This window comes from Triturus cristatus, chromosome 8 (assembly GCF_964204655.1).
Source record: "Triturus cristatus chromosome 8, aTriCri1.1, whole genome shotgun sequence".
Taxonomy (NCBI): Eukaryota; Metazoa; Chordata; class Amphibia; order Caudata; family Salamandridae; genus Triturus; species Triturus cristatus.
The window spans coordinates 376,339,936-376,360,052 of NC_140591.1; positions in this window are offsets into that span (position 1 = coordinate 376,339,936).

Sequence of the window (20,117 nt, forward strand, 5' to 3'; positions counted from 1 at the left end):
GTAGAGTGAGGTAGAGAGGTAGAGAGTGGAGAGTGCGTAATAGAGAGTAGAGTGAGTAGTAGAGAGTAGTAATATGTTTATATATGTATGTATATATATACACAAACATATATATAAATACATATGCATATATATGCATATATATATGTGCATATGTGTGCATGTAGAGAGAGGTAGAGAGGTAGAGGTGTAGAGGTAGAGGTGTAGAGGTAGAGGTGTAGAGGTAGAGAGGTAGAGGTAGAGAGGTAGAGAGTAGTAGAGAGAGAGGTAGAGTGAGGTAGAGAGTGGAGAGTGAGTAATAGAGAGTAGAGAGTGAGTAGTAGAGAGTAGTAGAGAGTAGCAGAGAGTGAGTAGTAGAGTAGTAGAGTGAGTAGTAGAGAGTGAGTAGTAGAGTGAGTAGTAGAGTAGTAGAGAGTGAGTAGTAGAGAGTAGTAGAGAGTGAGTAGTAGAGAGTAGTAGAGAGTGAGTAGCAGAGAGAGAGTAGTTGAGAGTAGTAGAGAGTGAGTAGTAGAGAGTAGTAGAGAGAGAGTAGTAGAGAGGGAGTAGTAGAGAGGGAGTAGTAGAGATTAGTAGAGAGTAGTAGACAGTGAGTAGTAGAGAGTAGTAGAGAGTGAGTAGAGAGAGTAGTAGGGAGAGAGTTGTAGTGTGAGTAGTCGAGAGTAGTAGAGAGTGAGTAGTAGAGAGTAGTAGAGAGTGAGTAGTAGAGAGTTAGTAGTAGAGAGTAGTAGAGAGTGAGTAGTAGAGAGTGAGTAGTAGAGAGAGTAGTAGAGAGTGAGTAGTAGAGAGTAGTAGTGAGTAGTAGAGTAAGTATCAGAGAGTAGTAGAGTGAGTAGTAGAGAGTAGTAGAGAGCAAGTAATAGAGTGTGTAGTAGAGAGTGAGTAGTAGAGAGTAGCAGAGTGAGTAGTAGAGAGTAGTAGAGTAGTAGAGAGTAGTAGATTAGTAGAGAGTGAGTAGTAGAGAGTAGTAGAGAGTGAGTAGTAGAGAGAGAGAGTAGTAGAGAGAGAGTAGTAGAGCAGTAGAGAGTAGTCAGTCAGTGTCAGTCAGTCAGTGTCAGTCAGTGTCAGTCAATCAGTGTCAGTCAGCATCAGTCAGTCAGTAAGTCAGTCAGTCAGTCAGTGTCAGTCAATCAGTGTCAGTCAGTGTCAGTAGTGTCAGTCAATCAGTGTCAGTCAGTGTCAATCTGTCAGTGTCAGTCAGTCAGTGTCAGTCAATCAGTGTCAGCTAGAGCAGCTCTGCTGACCTGGTTCTCTGGCTCTAAAGCAGCTCTGCTGACCTTGTTCTCTCCCTCTAAAGCAGCTCTGCTGACTTGGTTTCTCTGGCTCTACAGCAGGTCTACTGACCTGGTTCTCTGGCCCTAGAGCAGCTCTGCTGACCTAGTTCTTAGGCTACAGAGCAGCTCTGCTGATCTGGTTTTCTGGCTCTACAACAGCTCTGCTGAACTGGTTCTCTGGCTCTAAAGCAGCTCTGCTGACCCAGTTCTATGGCTCTAAAGCAGTTCTGTTGACATGGTTCTCTGGCTCTAGAGCAGCTCTGCTGACCTGGTTCTCTCCCTCTGGAGCAGCTCTGCTGACCTGGTTTCTCTGGCTCTACAGCTGCTCTGCTGACCTGGTTCTTAGGCTCTAGAGCAGCTCTGCTGACCTGGTTCTCTGGCTCTAAAGCAGCTCTGCTGACCTGGTTCTATGGCTCTAAAGCAGCTCTGCTGACTTGGTTCTCTGGTTCTAGAGCAGCTCTGCTGACCTGGTTCTCTGTGTCTAAAGCAGCTCTGCTCACCTGGTTCTCTGGCTATAAAGCAGCTCTGCTGGCCTAGTTCCCTGGCTCTAAAGCAGCTCTGCTCACCTGGTTCTCTCCCTCTAAAGCAGCTCTGCTGACCTGGTTTCTCTGCCCCTACAGCAGCTCTGATGACCTGGTTCTCTGGCTCTAGAGCTGCTCTGCTGACCTAGTTCTTAGGCTCTAGAGCAGCTCTGCTGACCTGGTTCTCTGGCTCTACAACAGCTCTGCTGACCTGGTTCTCTGGCTCTAAAGCAGCTCTGCTGACCCGGTTCTATGGCTCTATAGCAGTTCTGCTGACCTGGTTCTCTGGCTCTAGAGCAGCTCTGCTGACCTGGTCCCTTGGCTCTAAAGCAGACCTGCTGACCTGGTACTCTCCCTCTAAAGAGCTCTGCTGACCTGGTTCTCTGGCTCTAAAGCAGTTCTGCTGACCTGGTTCTCTGCCTCTAGAGCAGCTCTGCTGACCTGGTTTTATGGCTCTAAAGCAGCTCTGCTGACCAGGTTCTCTGGCTCTAGAGCAGCTCTGCTGACCTGGTTCTCTGGCTCTAAAGCAGTTCTGCTGACCTGGTTCGATCCCTCTAAAGCAGCTCTGCTGACCTGGTTTCTCTGGCTCTACAGCAGCTCTGCTGACCTGGTTCTCGGCCTCTAGAGCAGCTCTGCTGACCTGGGTCTCTGGCTCTAGAGCAGCTTTGCTGACCTGGGTCTCTGGTTCTAGAGCAGCTCTGCTGACCTGCTTCTTAGGCTCTAGAGCAGCTCTGCTGACCTGGTTCTCTGGCTCTACAACGGTTCTGCTGACCTGGTTTCTCTGGCTCTACAGCACCTCTGCTGACCTAGTTCTCTGCACTCACGATGCACGCACCCGACTTCGCGAAAATATATTAAAAAATAATATACATTTATTATAAGTGCAAATATGTTATTTTTTTGACTATTTTAGATAATCTCTTGCCCTAATATGTATTTTAAAGACACATACATATCATTTTGGAACATAACATTTGTTTGCGGGAGATGCGCACCCAGCGCGCCCCAGCACGTATATGACATCACGCGGGATCCGCCACCGCACAAGCATCTCATACCGTAATGCGCATGTGTTGCAAATGCGCAGGAGCAGGAGTCACGGACTGGTCGCATACCAATCGCGCACATCACGTAATATTAAATGTATATGATGTCACTGAGAAAAACACGCAGCCGTCGCACACCGTACGCGGATCCTTCACGACTTTTCTAAAATAGCGGCTAGCATCCGCGCACCCACCGTGATGTGTACGCTTTGAGTGCGAGACTCCGAACAATTTTTGGAATTTTTTTTTTTTAAAGAAAATAATTAAATATATTTAAAAAATGTTTTTATTTTTTTTCCAATTTTCAGAAAAATATATAATGTTATTTAATGAATAAAATATTTATAAATGAACAGTTAAAACACTGTAGAAAATCAGTACAAAAAAATAGGTATATCTACTATCACACTTAAAAATTAGCATTTAAAAAACCTTTGAAATTCACTGAAAAAAACCATAGGTTTCAGAGACGTTATAGATAGAAATTAGCATGTAAAAAAGCTTTGAAATTCACAGAAAAAACCATAGGTTTCAGGGGTGTTATAGTTAGCTGGCCATTTCACTCGTACAAAACCATAGAAATTCCTCCGTTATAGTTAGTTCTGCTAACTATAACTCGCGCGCCTGCAATGCACTACTGATGATGTCACATATTGCATCATTCATGACATGGTCAGTGACATCACTGATGACATCACTGATGACATCTCAAATGACATCACTGATGACATCACTGATGACATCATCCACGTGACAATCTGATACACCTCATCATACACTAGTATAACCTTTCATCACTCACTGTTAGAGTACCACATTTGAAACCATTGACACACCAATACCAGTTACTACATACCCACTCACTGATTCCTAAGTCTACACACACAACTACCCATTCAACAACAGAATCATTTATACATGTAGTCACTAATTAATAGAACACTATCAAATGCACTTATACACATATATAGACATTGACACATCAGCAGTCATCTTAGTCGGTTATGCAGTCATCCTACTCACTCATGAAAAAAATTAATCACACTTACATTTACTCACTTACACAATTATCCAACAACACCTCATTTATTCAAACACATAGTAACTCTCAGTTAATATGTTAAAATATTCTCAGAATATGCCCCTTTGCGACCTGTATTTTTGCATTTGGGGTGTATCATCCCAAATGCAAAAATCGCAAATTGTGATTGCATTTAAGGAATCTCAAATTGTGATGCCTTGAATGCAATGCAAGATGGCATTTAAAATAGCGATTTCGCTGTTAGGGTCCGCTAAATACCGAAAAATTAAACCTGATGGTATTTCGCGAAAACTTTGAAAAATGCACTAAAGTGCATTTTTGAAAGTTCCAGGTTACACACTCACATGCCCTTGCGGTATGTGTTTGTACACCATGGATGCATATATCAATTTCAGGGGGGGAACAGAGTGTCCTATTGACACCCTTGCACCCTTGAAATTGCATGCTAGTACCTAATGGGTACAAATTGCGCATGCAATTCCCGTTCATTCCCATGGGCCTGTAAGCCCATAGGAATGAATGGGAAGCCATTCCTTCATTGCCACTCGCAATTTGTGAGTCGCAATTAAGGAATTTCTAGGAATCGCTATTTTTTTAGCGATTCCTACATGCATAGGCTTTTGTGATTCCTTATTAGCAAATCCTTATTTTTCACTAATAAGGAATCGCAAATGGCATTTTTGATGCATGTGCCAGAAAGTTTCCATATGAAAAGCATTTTTTGTTTTGCAAATAACTTTGGCGTTGCTTGACGAATTGTCACAAAATTTTCAAACAACATTCCCTTTTTGGATTAACTGCTGTGTTGAAAATTTTGGGGTTATCCATCAGCCGGGGAGGGGGTAGACGAGCAAAAAGGGGGGTCCTAAAATGCGTTTTCCACATTTTATCTGTATGGGAATTTTCTATTTTCGTAACACCCGAACTGCTGAACAGAACTACACCAAATTTGTCGGACAGCTAGTCCAGAAAGTGTGCTTTTAGTGATTTGGTGTTAATCATTCAATAGTTTCAGAGATACTTAAGTTAAAAATATATAGATATCTGGGAGTACAACAGCCTACTGAGACCCTACAGAAGTTTGATTGGCTGCCAACACTTCAGTCAGGAAGTGTTGGCCGCCATCTTGGGATTCAGTTTAATCGATCCCCACAAAATATGTTAACAAAAAGTAAAGAAAAGGGGGCAGGTAGAAACACCCTGACCTCCTAGGCGTCTTGATGGTGGGGTCCCACTGGGCCACAAAAAGCATCTTCTTTTATACTATCTGCAAGATCTGCGGATCCGGATGAAACTTTTTTGAAAAATGAAGCGGGTGCTCCAGAGCTTCGATTATTGTCAGACCAAGGGTGGGGCAGGTCCCAGGGGTATGTGTAAATATGTAGGAGGGCCACACAGGGCTCCCCTCCTATAATACCTAAAGCCCCAGAGACCACCAGCTCCCCAGGGGATGTTTCATAAGTTATGCAGGGGTCGCCCTTGCGGCAACCTCCACACCCTGTCGACCGCAACATCCTCAGGGTAAGTTTTTAACAATGTGGTATGGAGGCACAGCCCCCTGCATTCCGGGGGACCACAACCCCACCGGTGCTAAACATAACAGAAATGCAGGAGGGGGACCTGGCCCCTCTGCAGCCCCAGGGACCGCCGCCTAAATTTCATAATAATGCGGGGGCCCTGGCCTCCCCTGCAGCCCAGGGACCCACCACCTCCCCTGGGCTACACCAAAGAGAGGAGGAAGGCCATGCAGCCCCCCTCCTGGAACCCTAGATGGCCCTGGGGACTGCCACCCCCAGGGCCGGCTCCAGCAATGCCCCAAGGTGCCCTCCCCGGGACACTGCAGTTTGCTATGGCTTGGTGGGAGCACGGCTCCTGCCAAGTCATAGCAAACACTCCTCTTTCAGCAAGTGAGATGAGAAAATGGTCTTGCTTTCTGGATTGTATGACATAATTTCGAAAGACAAAAATTCGACCTACAAAAATATCGCAACAAAAATATCGTGGTCAAGAATATCGACATCCTATCTACAACATGGTAAGTACAAAAATATCGATAATTTAATATCGATGTCAAAAATATCGTACTTCAAAAATATCGTTTTTTTTTTAGTTTAAAAATATATGTAAAATAAACCAAATAATACTTATAAAACAAAGAAACATAATTAAATATATTTTATAATATGTAAAATTTATAATAAGTATATGTAATTAAATGAAACTTTAATTAAACATATATATAATATATAATATATACACTTACTTAATAATTACTTTTAATAATAATTTCTGTAACATATAAATTATTAAATATTTATTTAAATTACCAATACATCTATACACATAAAACAATAACATTAATAAATATTAAATAATTACATATAGCAAATAATAATCAATAATTTTAATTTGAATAATTTTTATTATTAATTATATATTACAATAGCTAAAATATTACAAAACATATTTAATATCAGACACAATAAAACTACTAGTCCAACTTCAACAAAAACAACAGTAAGGAAAATGTTGGATAGCGTAGGGGTAAAAATAACTATTCCAACTCCCGAGAGTGCAACAGTAGGGAAAACATTGGATAGCGTAGGGGTAAAAATTACTATTCCAACTCCAAAGAGTGCAACAGTAGGGAAAGCGTTGGATAGCGTAGGGGTAAAAATTACTATTCCAACTCCAGAGAGTGCAATAGTAGGGAAAGTGTTGGATAGCGTAATGGTAAAAATTACTATTCCCACTCCAGAGAGTGCAATAGTAGGGAAAGTGTTGGATAGCGTAAGGGTAAAAATTACTATTCCCACTCCAGACAGTGCAACAGTAGGGAAAACGTTGTATAGCGTAGGGGTACAAATAACTATTCCAACTCCAAAGAGTGCAACAGTAGGGAAAACGTTGGATAGCGTAGGGGTAAAAATTACTATTCCAACTCCAGAGAGTGCAATAGTAGGGAAAGTGTTCGATAGCGTAAGGGTAAAATTTACTATTCCCACTCCAGAGAGTGCAATAGTAGGGAAAGTGTTGGATAGCGTAAGGGTAAAAATTACTATTCCCACTCCAGACAGTGCAACAGTAGAGAAAACGTTGAATAGCGTAGGGGTAAAAATAACTATTCCAACTCCAAAGAGTGCAACAGTAGGGAAAACGTTGGATAGCGTAGGAGTAAAAATTACTATTCCAACTCCAGAGAGTGCAATAGTAGGGAAAGTGTTGGATAGCGTAAGGGTAAAATTTACTATTCCCACTCCAGAGAATGCAATAGTAGGGAAAGTGTTGGATAGCGTAAGGGTAAAAATTACTCTTCCCACTCCAGACAGTGCAACAGTAGAGAAAAGGTTGGATAGCGTAGGGGTAAAAATTACTATTCCAACTCCAAAGAGTGCAACAGTAGGGAAAGCGCTGGATAGCGTAGGGGTAAAAATTACTATTCCAACTCCAGACAGTGCAACAGTAGGGAAAGCGCTGGATAGCGTAGGGGTAAAAATTACTATTCCCACTCCAGATAGTAAAACAGTTGTGAAAGCACTAGATAGCATAGTGATTCTATGAACATTATAACCAATTCAATAATTTCTTTAAAAAAAATTGCATGTAAACAATGTTTTAAAACAAAAAATATTATTAAATACCAATTATGTAAAATAAATATTTAAATAAATAAATTTAAATTACATCCCACACTATTCCCCCTTTGACACACAACACACTACACATACAAAATACACAATAGATTTATATATCAATTTCTCTCTTATTTGCAATTAATAATACATTCTTTATAATTAATATAGTTATTAATTGACTAATTAATACATATTAACTACGAAATTACAAATATTCACCTATTAATTATTAATTAACAATACATTAATTAGCAATAACAACAAATAAAATACAATAATAAAATATTTATATTTACTATATTTAACTAACTAATAACAATTAATTAATATTAATTACAAATAAATAAAATATATCATTATTTATTTTATTTTAATTACATCCCACCCTATTCCCCTATAAACCCACAACCCACTACACATAAAAATTCACATAATTAATTAAATTATGAATTAATCACTTAATAAAATTAAATCACCAATTAATTACTAATTAACAATTAATTAATTAACTATAACAATAAATAAATATTATTAATAAACTAATTATAATGTATATAATTAACCAAATAATAAAATAATTTTACAATTATTAATTAATTACCAATTAATTAATCATAAATACCAATTAAACAATACATATTAATTCATTAATTATAATTAAATTACTCCCCACCCTATTCCCCTATAAACCCACAACCCACTAAACATAAAAATTCACATAATTAATTTAATTATCAATTAATCACTTAATAAAATTAAATCACCAATTAATTACTAATTAACAATTAATTAATTAACAATAACAATAAATAAATATTAATAATAAACTAATTATAATGTATATAATTAACCAATTAATAAAATATTTTTACAATTAATAATTAATTAACAATTAATTAATCAATTAATTACCAATTATTAATTAATAACAATTAATTAATCATAAATACCAATTAAACAACACATATTAATTCATTAATTATAATTAAATTACTTCCCACCCTATTCCCCTATAAACCCACAACCCGCTCTGATACTAAAACGCTAAATTAAATTTAAAATAATTATTAATCTCTAAACATTTATTTTTAAATGTATTAAAATACATTACAATTATCTTTAACATACAAATAAAATACATATTAAATGACATTACACTAAATAAATATCGATATTATTGACATCGAAATTTTTACTTACTATATTACTTACATCGAAATTAATTACCTCGATATTATTAACTTCGATATTACTTACCTTGGGATCGATATTCTGTCCGTCGATATTCTTGACTTCGATATTCTGTACCTACGGTATTAAAAACACGATATTATTGTAGGTCGAAATTTAAAACTCGATATTTTGGCTAAACACCTGCTTTCTGAAAGCGGAGCATGTCTGTTTCCCTGCCCACTGTCAAGCAAGCAGGGAAACACACAAATTGCTTTGAGATCCAGGGAACTGCATGTTCAGCAGCTCCCTGGATTTCAAAGCAATGGTGGCTCCCGCAAGAGGCGGAGAGATGGCAGGTGCCTTGAGGCTCCCCCCGTGGTTCCCAATGTTTAAAATGTGGGTGCAGCCCCCTCCCTTAATAAAAAAAACATCTGGCAAGTCACTGGTGGCCACGCCCCCTTCACCACCACTCACCTCCTGGCGCACTGCCAGTTGGGGGATTAATTCCTCCTCGATCCAGAGGGTCCTTAGGGGCTAACAAGCACACCAGTTACCTCCAGTAAGTCCCACACAACGGGACTGCTGAGAGGTCTTTGGATGCCACACCACCTTTATCCACCACTCTGCAAATGTGCCTCCTGGCGCTGCTGGTTGGGGGGATGAAGTCCCCTTGCCATTAAAATAACGCAGTAGAAACTCACTGAAAAAAACAAAGGATACAGGGACATTCTAGTTAGGCTCAGGTTTCACTCATACAAAGCCAATGAAATTTGGCGTTTATATTTAGCTGAGCTAACTATAACTTGTGCCCCCGCAATGTGTTGCTTATGACCTCACATAATACATCAATCATTACATGGTCAGTGACATCACTGATGACAAATATGAAGAGGTGAACTGTAGATGGCGATAATTGCAGCAGCCCAATCTTTGACATAAATGAAAACGTTTTGATTTCATGATAAGTTAGACTTACACCACAGAGATGCAAAGTAGACGATATAATTATATGGGAATAGTATTTTAAACTTGACAAGGAACGTTTAGAGGTTATATGTGTTAGAGAAAAGAGGGTGGGTAGTGAGGATACCAGCACTAGCTACTAAACATGTCACTGAGACTACAAACCTGTTTGTAAAAGATTTAAGATGAAAACCAAATGAAATACATGTAGGGAGCACAGAAAATAGCCACACCTTTGATCCGTTGTAATGTTTACAAAGGAACAAACTAAGAAAAGGGTAGGAGATAATCACATTGGGAAATACCTTAAAGTTGATAGGACCTACAGGGGACTCAACTATGTTTGCAAGAATGGCGATAAAATAATATGCAATATTCCAGAATTATGATACAAATTGTACTCAAACATGCTCAAAATAACAATAAGAAGTAACTTGTGAATATAAAAGAGATGGATAAAAATATTGAAAAAAATAATGAGAGACAATATGAGAAAATAAATGGAGTTGAGCAAACCAAATATGAGGCTGAAATCAAACAACATAAAGAGAGAAAGTTACAGCTTGATGAAAAAGACTATGCTGAAGGAACAATTTTCACATGTGCCAAATGATTCATCACTTAAAAAACAATCATTAAACAATAATAGAGCCCTCATCATTACAGGGAAAAGAAAAGCATAGATGCTGAATGAACATCAGCCTCACAAGAAACACCAATGCAAAAAAACTATTTTTTAGAGAAAATTAGTCTAATGTACATAGACAGACAGACCTACAGAAGGGGACGTTACCATAGAGAATCAAACTAAAGAGGAAAAACAAGGAAATGCCATGGAAGTGAAAATATCCTCTATGCAATTTAAAGAAGTAGATACAAGAGCAACAAGTGAAGGGAATGTAATTGTTAATCTGTCTGAATACGAGCTAACACAGGAAAATTAATGTGTCATTTTGCCCAGAGACACAGTTACATATAAATTGAGAAATGAGAAAGTTAATATTAGCTAAAATACACTCAACAATCAAGGACAGTGCTAAAAAGACATCAGTAAGGGACAGTCAATGAAGAATGACAAGATCAGGTTTACGAATTGATCGATTGCTGGATTTAATACATTTACATGAACTGTCAAATGACATAAATCTGTCCGTGAAAACTAAAAGGCAATCCTCCAACAGTGATTGACAGAAAAACACATGAATATAGTGCTCTGAAAGAAAAATGGAAATTCTGTCTTGTCACGTGGGAACAAATTCAGCATCTTTCATTGATATCTCAATATGTTGAGAAACTTAAAACGGTAGGAATAAAGTAAAGAAATGTCTTGAAAAGAGAAAGGGAAGTCATTCAATTTTACAAATGCCCGAATGGAAAGTTTCCTGCATGGTAACAGAGTTGCACCTGCGAGTGCCCCAGCTGCAAAGAAATCTGGATCCTTGGTACCATTACAATTTGGGCATGGGCAAACACAGATCATACATGTCTGCCGATGACCTAGGTCTGTCTCACAGATCACAGTGTTGTTATGCTGGGAGGGGTGCACAAGTCTCTATACTTGTATTTATTAAGTGCTACTTCCCTAACTAAGAGTTAAAGGTTATGAGCACGGTGGTGACAGCATTCTGTTTTTGTACTAGTTATCAAGTTTGTGAAGAGGCCTTTTGCCTGTGCCACAGGATTGAATACTAACGGCCCACTTATTTATAATTCCACTGTTGTGTGCTTAACTCACCCTGGGCCTGCATTTTGTTGGTATGTAGCGCTGTACAATGCTCATGTGCTTGAGTGCGCATACTCTGATGTATGTGTGCCTGCATGTGGGACACCACATGGATGCCTTTGGGTTCCATTTGGAGACCCACGGCCTGGGAAAGGCATGCAGAGGAGCCATCAAAGACAGACCAGTGGATTTCCACATTCCTAACTGCACGTTTGGAGTGAAGAAGAGTGTTGAAGAGTGAAGTGGTGTAAAGTATTGTAGAGAGGAGTATTGGAAAACGGATTGACACAGTGTGGAGTAGGCATAGTGTGAGAGCACCCTGCCATTACACTCAACACATTTCCAATTGAAAATGGCCATGATTTTGATTTTACAGTTTGTATAACATTTGCCAGACATAAAGTTTTAGGTGCCTATCACGATCCGGCAAAAACCGGGTACGAACCGTCGGACGGAGCATAATCTCCGCCCGACGCGTACCCGGTCGACAATTTTTACAAACAAGGAATTACGATTCGCACGGGTACACCATTACCGTACGATTCGTAAAAAAGCCCGACCGAACCAAAAACACCCACCAATGCGATCCGGGAAAGCGCCGACCTGACGTCGGGACGCTCGCAGCCAGCCATTCACGACCCAGGAATCACGATTCGCACCGACGTCACCCCGCACGGTGAATATTTTGCGGCAGCCAAAAACTGCCGGGAAATCAGGACGACGCGAACAAGGACCACCAGTACGCGACGGACAGACGACGACGCGAACAAGGAGGACCAGTACGCGACGGACAGACATGGACCCGAACCTACGAGTCATCCCTGCCCTCATAGCAGTACACCTCCTCTACAGGTTACGACGCAGACGCCGCAGAAGGTCAGAATAACTAAGGGAGGGGGGAAAGTGGGGTGGGGTGGGGGTGGCACGACCAGGGCAGGCCACAAAACAACCACATAAGTCACACACCACACATGGCCTGGACATACCTGACTCCCATGCCCTGGTCACCACGAGGGGGTGGGGGCGTGTCCTGATAAGCCAGCGACCGCCACAACGGAAGTCCGTCACCACGCGAACCGGCAACACAACCAGACAGGTACGTCCCGTACCCACGCCTGAAGAGCGTGGGTACGAGTCGGACCACGCCCACACACGTCACCCCAACAATGGCGGGACGGATCGCACCCACGTGGCAAAGGCCTGGGTACGGGCCACACAAACATCACATAGCGTGGGGACGGATATGTACGGACCCTACCCCCACCCCGTATGCAAGGAGCGTACCCCCCAGCCCAACAGTGCAAGTACGACCCGTACCCCCACCCGCGTATGCATGGAGCGTACCCCCACCCCAACAGTGTAAGTTCGACCCGTACCCTCACCCGCGTATGCATGCAGCGTACCCCCCATGCCAACAGTGTAAGTACGACTCGAACCCCCAACCGCGAATGCAAGGAGCGTACCCCCCAGCCCAACAGTGCAAGTACGACCCGTACCCCCACCCGCGTATGCATGGAGCGTACCCCCACCCCAACAGTGTAAGTTCGACCCGTACCCTCACCCGCGTATGCATGCAGCGTACCCCCCATGCCAACAGTGTAAGTACGACTCGAACCCCCAACCGCGAATGCAAGGAGCGTACCCCCCAGCCCAACAGTGCAAGTACGACCCGTACCCCCACCCACGTATGCAAGGAGCGTACCCCCCATGCTAACAGTGCAAGTACGACCCGTACCCCCACCCGCGTATGCATGGAGCGTACCCCCACCCCAACAGTGTAAGTTCGACCCGTACCCTCACCCGCGTATGCATGCAGCGTACCCCCATGCCAACAGTGTAAGTACGACTCGAACCCCCAACCGCGAATGCAAGGAGCGTACCCCCCAGCCCAACAGTGCAAGTACGACCCGTACCCCCACCCGCGTATGCAAGGAGCGTACCCCCCATGCCAACAGTGTAAGTACGACTCGAACCCCCACCCACGAATGCAAGGAGCGTACCCCCCAGCCCAACAGTGTCAGTACGACCCGTACCCCCACCCGCGGACGTACGGAGCGTACCCCCACCCCAACAGTGTAAGTTCGACCCGTACCCCCACCCGCAAATGCAAGGAGCGTACCCCCCAGCCCAACAGTGTAAGTACGACCCGTACCCCCACCCGCAAATGCAAGGAGCGTACCCCCCAGCCCAACAGTGTAAGTACGACCCGTATCCCCACCAGCGAATGCAAGGAGCGTACCCCCCAGCCCAACAGTGCAAGTACGACCCGTACCCCCACCCGCAAATGCAAGGAGCGTACCCCCCAGCCCAACAGTGTAAGTACGACCCGTACCCCCACCCGTGAATGCAAGGAGCGTACCCCCCAGCCCAACAGTGCAAGTACGACCCGTACCCCCACCCGCAAATGCAAGGAGCGTACCCCCCAGCCCAACAGTGTAAGTACGACCCGTACCCCCACCCGCGAATGCAAGGAGCGTACCCCCCAGCCCAACAGTGTAAGTACGACCCGTACCCCCACCCGCGAATGCAAGGAGCGTACCCCCCATGCCAACAGTGTAAGTACGACCCGTACCCACACCCGCGGACGTACGGAGCGTACCCCCACCACACCAGTGTCAGTAGACTCGTACCCTCACCTCGAATGCATTGTGCGTACCCCCACCGTGTATGTGCCTAGCGCACATATCCTGAAATCGGAGGTGTGTGTGCAGAGTCCACCCAGCAGTGCCCTGAGACAGGAGGGGTGGGTGTGGAGTCCTCCCAGCAGTGCCCTGAGACAGGAGGGGTGGGTGCCTATCACTCCCAGCAGTGCCCTGAGACAGGAGGGGTGGGTGTGGAGTCCTCCCAGCAGTGCCCTGAGACAGGAGGGGTGGGTGTGGAGTCCTCCCAGCAGTGCCCTGAGACAGGAGGGGTGGGTGCCTATCACTCCCAGCAGTGCCCTGAGACAGGAGGGGTGGGTGTGGAGTCCTCCCAGCAGTGCCCTGACACAGGAGGGGTGGGTGCAGAGTCCTCCCAGCAGTGCCCTGAGACAGGAGGGGTGGGTGTGGAGTCCTCCCAGCAGTGCCCTGACACAGGAGGGGTGGGTGTGGAGTCCTCCCAGCAGTGCCCTGACACAGGAGGGGTGGGTGCCTATCACTCCCAGCAGTGCCCTGACACAGGAGGGGTGGGTGCAGAGTCCTCCCAGCAGTGCCCTGAGACAGGAGGGGTGGGTGTGGAGTCCTCCCAGCAGTGCCCTGACACAGGAGGGGTGGGTGCAGAGTCCTCCCAGCAGTGCCCTGAGACAGGAGGGGTGGGTGTGGAGTCCTCCCAGCAGTGCCCTGACACAGGAGGGGTGGGTGCAGAGTCCTCCCAGCAGTGCCCTGAGACAGGAGGGGTGGGTGTGGAGTCCTCCCAGCAGTGCCCTGACACAGGAGGGGTGGGTGTGGAGTCCTCCCAGCAGTGCCCTGACACAGGAGGGGTGGGTGCAGAGTCCTCCCAGCAGTGCCCTGAGACAGGAGGGGTGGGTGTGGAGTCCTCCCAGCAGTGCCCTGACACAGGAGGGGTGGGTGCAGAGTCCTCCCAGCAGTGCCCTGAGACAGGAGGGGTGGGTGTGGAGTCCTCCCAGCAGTGCCCTGACACAGGAGGGGTGGGTGTGGAGTCCTCCCAGCAGTGCCCTGACACAGGAGGGGTGGGTGCCTATCACTCCCAGCAGTGCCCTGACACAGGAGGGGTGGGTGCAGAGTCCTCCCAGCAGTGCCCTGAGACAGGAGGGGTGGGTGTGGAGTCCTCCCAGCAGTGCCCTGAGACAGGAGGGGTGGGTGCCTATCACTCCCAGCAGTGCCCTGAGACAGGAGGGGTGGGTGTGGAGTCCTCCCAGCAGTGCCCTGACACAGGAGGGGTGGGTGCAGAGTCCTCCCAGCAGTGCCCTGAGACAGGAGGGGTGGGTGTGGAGTCCTCCCAGCAGTGCCCTGCCACAGGAGGGGTGGGTGTGGAGTCCTCCCAGCAGTGCCCTGAGACAGGAGGGGTGGGTGCAGAGTCCTCCCAGCAGTGCCCTGAGACAGGAGGGGTGTAACACATGTGTGTGAGGCCAGAATTATCCACATGCATACTGGCTACAAGGGAACATGTCCCCATGAACTCATGTCAACAGACTCCACACACAAGTACAGTGATCACCAAGGATGCCACGATTGTCGCAGGTGGAGACATGGCCCTGCATGCATGGCCAAAGTAGAAGGGCTCCGTCACACACACAGCTCATGTAGACACAGCTCTGCGCTAAACATTGGGAACACCCTGCAGGGAAGAAAGCTGGGTACACAGAGGAAGGAATACACCCTGGGACAAGTGCACCATGCAGTAACTGCTTACATGAACAAAGAAAGTTAGCCAACACCTTGTGATGGCACACAGATCACAGGGTCCCACCAATGAGCAGTACACTACTACATATCCCACACACCAAAACCCTTACACACCACCCAAAACCATGTAGCAGCCCCACCAACACCAATACCAGCATAGCAGTAGTGTGATAATGAAAACAAAATTAAGCTTTATTCAGCATGAGCACAATGTCCGTGGATCGCAGGCAGTTCAATCTTCACAAAGCCCATAGGGCAGTCAATGATTCTCAGCTGGATGGGGGACACAGTGGGATGCGTGTCCCCTACATTGCCTGCACAGTCAAATGGCATCGTCTTCCACACTGGTGAGGGCATCAGGGGGGGGGGGAAGCAACAGGCACCGCAGGGACATCAGGGCAAAGGGGCGGCGTTGTGGGTGCAGGGATGGAGGACTCCACCACAGGGGGTGGGTCAGTGCCAAAGGCGGAGGCCAGGATGGCACTACACACCTTTGCAAGGTCCTCCAGGGAGTCCCCTGCACCCGAAGGGACCTCAGGCCCCAAGGAGGGGGGGGGGTCAGAGGGATGGGTCGCAGCGCCACCGGGGGAGGGTGGAGACAGGGGGGGAGACGCAACCACCCTGACCGGGGACCTCCTTGACCGCTTGCGTGGTGGTGTAACTGTGGGGCTCAGGGACAGAGCGGCCATGAAGGAGTCCTTGGGGGAGATGTGGCCAGGAGAGCTGAGGGGAGGGGATTTGGAGGGAGTGGACTGGGTGGAATGCGGACTCCCACTATGGCTGCGTGTCACACGTTTGCCCCCGACCCAGTGGGTGTGCCTACCTCACCCTGTGTGTGCGTGTCAGGAGGAGTGCGGTGGACCTTCCCTGCTGGTGTGGTGCCCGTGTCCGTTGATGTGGGTGCATGCCGACGTCTGGGTGTACGTGTGACAGGCATGGGAGTGGGAAGTGTGGATGGGGCAGGGGTAGGTGGGGGGAGGTCGCGCTGCAGGAGACCCACTGCTGCAGTCAGTGTGGAGTCGATGGACCTCAGCAAGTTGCGTTGGTCAGCCTGCGATGAATGAATGCCCTCCAAGAAAGCCTCGATGTTGGTGAGGGTTTTGCCGTGGGCATGGAGGACATTAAGGATCGCAGCCTGACCAACCTGCAGTTGCCGCTGGATGTCCACAGACTCTGCATTGGCGGCAGCAGTGGAGACAGGGGCAGGGGGTGCGGTGCCTGGCAGGAAGGAGACATGCTGTGACCGGGCACACTGGGAAGGGACACGAGCAAGTGGGAGGCGGCTGGTGGAAACTGAGGGGGCGGTGCGAGGTGTTGTTCCGCTGTCAGCTGCTGGTGCAGCCTCCGCCCACTCGGAGACATCGTCCCCGGACCTGTCAGCTTCGTAGTCTGATGTGCCAGTCGACAGGTCCTCGGCCACACTCTCCTCCGCCTCTGTACCACTCGATGTGCCAGACCCGATGTCACGGCTGGCACTGGTGCTCGGTCCCTCCGCCTGGTCTGTGTCCATGTCTCCCTCTGTGTCCCCCGACGATGCTGTGGGCAGGGTGGAGAGACAGAAATTAATCAGACACCTGTACACATCTGTCACATGAGTCCAATCTACATAGGTAACATTGCATGGCCTGAAAAGGAAGATCCCTAACATCTACTGAACAGGGTACCGATGTAGGGCATGAAACACACAGTTGGTTGAGCCACCATGCCACTGAAATACCATGGAGAGCATGAGACAATAGCTAAACACAGGAAAAGGAGTCTGACATAGCACCCAGCCCCTGGGGACAATCCAGCACTGCATCTGCACCACACAGCGTTGGCGAAAATACCGATGACCAGGGACCATATCCATGAACTTGAGACACATGCTGCATAGGTAATGCTGAAAACATGCACAACATGACTCTGTCACTGCACATTGCGTGTGTGTCCAGACACATCACACACTGCCCAGACCCAGCAAGTGGTAATCAGTATTTAACACATAGGCATTGGCCGCCCCAACAAGACCCTACACGAGGCAAATTGTTGAGACACAGGATGCACCAACATCTCATAGTCTGGGTGATACACACAGGGGCAGGCAAAAAGCAAGATTGGACGCCAAACAGCCAAGGTGCGCCTGTACAAATAATGAGGTACCAGTGCCCATCCTCAGATGAGTATAACAAGACACACAGGCACTGGCAACTGTGAGTATGAAGAAGGACAATCAGGTCAGGCTGCACAGTGGACACCTGTACAAAATAGCACGTCTATATACATGGTGACAGGGGACAATGGCACAGAGCACAACTTACGCTGTAGACACTGACAGTGGCCACGTTTATGATGACACATACACCACTGAGGAAAAGGTGCCCCAGGGGACAGTAGTGGGCACGCAACTACATGCTACTGAATGGTAATGACTGCAACACACGTCACCATCCCTGCACTATGTGTATCGCACACTCATGCACATCATGTCACAGGCCACTACATGGGACATGCGCGCTGTAAGGCATGACACATGAGAGACCAACTCCCATGTCTGGAGTCAGCATCAGTGCCAACAGACATGGAACCCACATGCTGTGAACTTGACAGTGCACAGGCAATGTCCCACAACCTGTTACACACCACCCCCACACATGATGCTACAGACATTGTTCCCGTGGACAAAGCGCCAGCCTACATTACCCTGTGAAGGAGTGACTACACACAGACCAGGGAACACATTGCAAGGAGGGGAAGGGTGGCAGGGGCACAGCGCTATACTGGGGCAAACAGGATCTGCACAGCACCTTTAAACCCTGCCAGTGAATTCATGCTACTGTGCCCTTACAAATGCCGGTGACACACAACAAACACACATGTACCTACCCCCTTCCGGCTGCTGCATCGCCTGTAAGCGCCTCTCCAGGTCTGGAAAGACCACCGGCAGCACACGCCTGTGGAGGTGGCTCAGACGGCGGCGGACGCGGTTCTTGTGGCTCTCAGGTGAGTCCCCCAGCAGGAGCCGTGCAATCCTCCGCGTCCAGCACCGGATATCCTGCCAGCGTTTCCTCACCTGGGGCAGGCTCCGCCTCCGACCATCCACACCCCTCACGGCACTGACGGCGGTCAGCCAGATCTGCTCCTTGGCAGTGGCGCCTACCTGTGAGGAGGAACAAGTGACACCACATCAATACACCAGCCACATGTCACAGAGAGACATATGGGTACAAATTAGCTGGTTACAACAAGGCATGTCATGCAGCCAACGCATTGCACCTTTGTCATAGGGACATCATCCCCTGGTGAGGGAAAAAGCAGTACGTGCCACAGTGGGTACACAGGTGGAATGATGGCAATGTCACAATCAATGATCAAGGCTCACACTGTGCATCACACCCACCCCTCCTGTCTCAGGGCACTGCTGTGAGTGATAGGCCCCCACCCCTCCTGTCTCAGGGCACTGCTGTGAGTGATAGGCCCCCACCCCTCCTGTCTCAGGGCACTGCTGTGAGTGATAGGCCCCCACCCCTCCTGTCTCAGGGCACTGCTGTGAGTGATAGGCCCCCACCCCTCCTGTCTCAGGGCACTGCTGGGAGGACTCTGCACACACCCCTCCTGTCTCAGGGCACTGCTGGGAGTGATAGGCCCCCACCCCTCCTGTCTCAGGGCACTGCTGTGAGTGATAGGCCCCCACCCCTCCTGTCTCAGGGCACTGCTGTGAGTGATAGGCCCCCACCCCTCCTGTCTCAGGGCACTGCTGGGAGGACTCTGCACACACCCCTCCTGTCTCAGGGCACTGCTGGGAGTGATAGGCCCCCACCCCTCCTGTCTCAGGGCACTGCTGTGAGTGATAGGCCCCCACCCCTCCTGTCTCAGGGCACTGCTGTGAGTGAGAGGCCCCCACCCCTCCTGTCTCAGGGCACTGCTGTGAGTGATAGGCCCCCACCCCTCCTGTCTCAGGGCACTGCTGTGAGTGAGAGGCCCCCACCCCTCCTGTCTCAGGGCACTGCTGTGAGTGATAGGCCCCCACCCCTCCTGTCTCAGGGCCGTGCTGGGAGACATCAGGCACCCCCCCCCCTGGGACCCCCCCGACAGTACATGGCATGTGTGATACACCTGGACGCAATGGCAGAAGTCACAGTCACCACATAGGGACAGTCTGTGGCAGTGGCCTATGCACTCACCTGATACCCTGGTCGCCCATACAGCATGGAGTACTGTGGGAGGATCACATCCAGCAGAGCCATGTTCTCCTCCAGGGTGAATGGCTGTGTCCTCTCCACAGCCCTTGACATGGTTCCAGGGAATCAGTAGCAGCAGCTGGGTCGACGAATGCAAAGATGTGCAGGCAAGTGCTCCCTCATGGGACCTGGCTGCCTTATATGTGCCCTTCTGCCCAGTCTCATGCACAGGAGTACAGA